The sequence below is a fragment of the Monopterus albus genome, unplaced genomic scaffold, assembly GCF_001952655.1.
Source record: "Monopterus albus unplaced genomic scaffold, M_albus_1.0 scaffold442.1, whole genome shotgun sequence".
NCBI classification, from domain to species: Eukaryota; Metazoa; Chordata; class Actinopteri; order Synbranchiformes; family Synbranchidae; genus Monopterus; species Monopterus albus.
In genome coordinates, this window is record NW_018128322.1 from 174,810 (window position 1) to 177,201 (window position 2,392).

At 48.1% G+C, this 2,392-nt stretch overlaps 1 pseudogene; it reads left to right on the top strand.

Moving 5' to 3' along the window:
• LOC109952210 (noelin-3-like) overlaps positions 1-2,392 on the top strand; it is a 7,857-nt pseudogene that overhangs the window by 1,057 nt on the left and 4,408 nt on the right.

A 2,392-nucleotide genomic window follows, 5' to 3' on the forward strand; every position in this document is an offset into this window, starting at 1 on the left:
TCTTTCCCACTTCTTCCTTCACAGAAGTTTGAGGAGAAGATGGATGAGCTGAAACCGTTGATCCCTGTACTGGAGCAGTACAAGATGGATGCTGCGCTCATCTCTCAGTTCAAAGAGGAGATCAAGAGCCTGTCAGTGGTGTTGACAGGCATCCAGGACGAACTCGACATCTATGACTATGATGAACTTTATCAGCGAGTACTGAGATTAGACTGCAAACTCCACATCTGCATGGGAAAACTAAGTGAGTTGCAAAAACTTCAGGCTGCTAGAGGGTAGGATTAGTGACTGTTAAAGGATAACTCAAAGCGCTTTCACACTATTTGGCCATTCACCCATTTGCACTCCCAAACACTCACACATTCACATACCGGTGTTATCACCGGGAGCAACTGGGGGTTAAGTGTCTTGCTCATGGACACTTCAACATGTTGACTGGACAAGCCGGGAATTAAACCGCTAATCCTCCGGTTAGGAAACGACTCGCTCTACCTCCTGAGATACAAGAAAATCTCTGCAGCATTGAAAGTGCCCAACACCGCGGTGGCCACCATCATTCTCAATTGCAAGAGTTCTGGAATTATCAACTGTCTTCATAGACCCATCCAAATTCAGTAGTTGGGGATGAAGAGCCTTGGTCAGATATGTGACCAAGAACCCAGGGGTCCCCAAGAATGAGATCCAGAGTTCCCTGGAGATGGGAGAACTTTACAGAAGGACAATCAGCAGAGCAGCACTCCGCTAATCAGGCCTCTATGGTAGAGCGGCCAGACGGAAGCCATTCCTCACTAAGAGGCCCATGACAGCCTGCTGGGAGTTTGCCAAAAGGCACCTGAAGGACTCTGATCATGAGAAGGATGGTAAAAGCTCTGGTAAAACCAAACAAAAACTGAACTATTTGGCCACAATTACCCGAAGGCATTTGCGGACAAAATCAGGCACTGAGCATCACCTCATTAATACCACCATTACAGACAAACCCGGTGGTGGCAGTATCACGATGGGGGGGGTGTTTTTCTGTGACTGGGACCTGGAGACTAGTCAGGATAAAGGGAATAATGCAGAAAAATATACAGCATTTCTGAATGAAAAGCTCTGTGAAAGTCCTGGAGTGGCCCAGCCAAAGTCTGGACCTGAACCCAGTACAGCATCTCTGGAGAGAGCTGAACATAGCTGTGCACCAACGTTCCCCATCCAACCTGGTTGACCTTTAACGATTCTGCCAAGAAGAATGGAAGAAAATTTGGAAGGAAAGGTGCCAAGCTTGTAGCATTATTCTCAAGAAAACCTTGGGCTATCCAAGTACTACAGTAAGTGAAGGGACTTTTATTTTTATAAAATTTTCAGAACACTCAAAAAACCTGTTTTCATATTATCATTGTGGAGTACTGCTCAAACCAAGTGTGTTGTAGTTTACCAAAATAATCCACCCATAATTAATGCTTTTGATATAGGTCTGTTTATAAACAGAGCTTTTTACCTTTTAAAGTCTTTAGGTACATTTTAAAAAATAATATGGGACAAGTTGCATTTAGCTACAAACAGCAGCTGCACCAATATGCTTCATGTTAAAGTAGCTCCCTGCCAGTGCTATCTTTGCATGTGCATAGGGCACAATCTCTGGTTTCAGATCGGGGGGGGGCTGTTCCTCCCAATCACGCTCCTCCAGGTATCACTGTCGTCACCCACATGAGCATTGAAGTCCCCCAGTAGAACTACAGAGTCCCCAGTCAGAGCGCTTTCCAGCACCCCTCCCAGAGGCTCCAAGAGGGCCGGGTACTCTGCACTGCCATTCGGCCCATAAGCACAAACAACAGTGAGAGACCTATCCCGACCCGAAGGTGCAGGGAAACAACCCTCTCGTTCACTGGGGTAAATTCCAACACATGGCTTGGAATCCTTCCCCACCAGTGAGGTGACATTCCATGTCCCCAGGGCTAGTCTCCGTGTCCAGAGATTGGGTCGTCGGGGCCCTTGCCTTCGACCGCTGTAATCCACTATGCACCGGCCCCTTACGGATCCTCCTGCAGGTGGTGAGCCCACAGGAGGACGTCCCCACGTCACGCGTTCAGGCTCCTGGCCAACAGGCGCATTCGAGCCCCACCCTGGGCCTGGCTCCAGGGTGGGGCCCCGGGTGCGCCATACTGGGCAATGTCACAGTCCTTGTTTGCAATTTTTTCATAAGGGGTTGTCTCCAACCTGGATTATCTTATTTATCGGAGTTATAGACCTGCACATTTGTTAAAAATGTGACCCCAAAAGTTCCGAATGACCATAACTTTTTACTGCCTTTGAAGACATGAACCGCCACCTTATTGTGGTGGAGGGGTTTGAGTACCCGAGTGATCCTAGGAGCTATGTTGTCGGGGGCTATATGTCCCTGGTAGGGTCT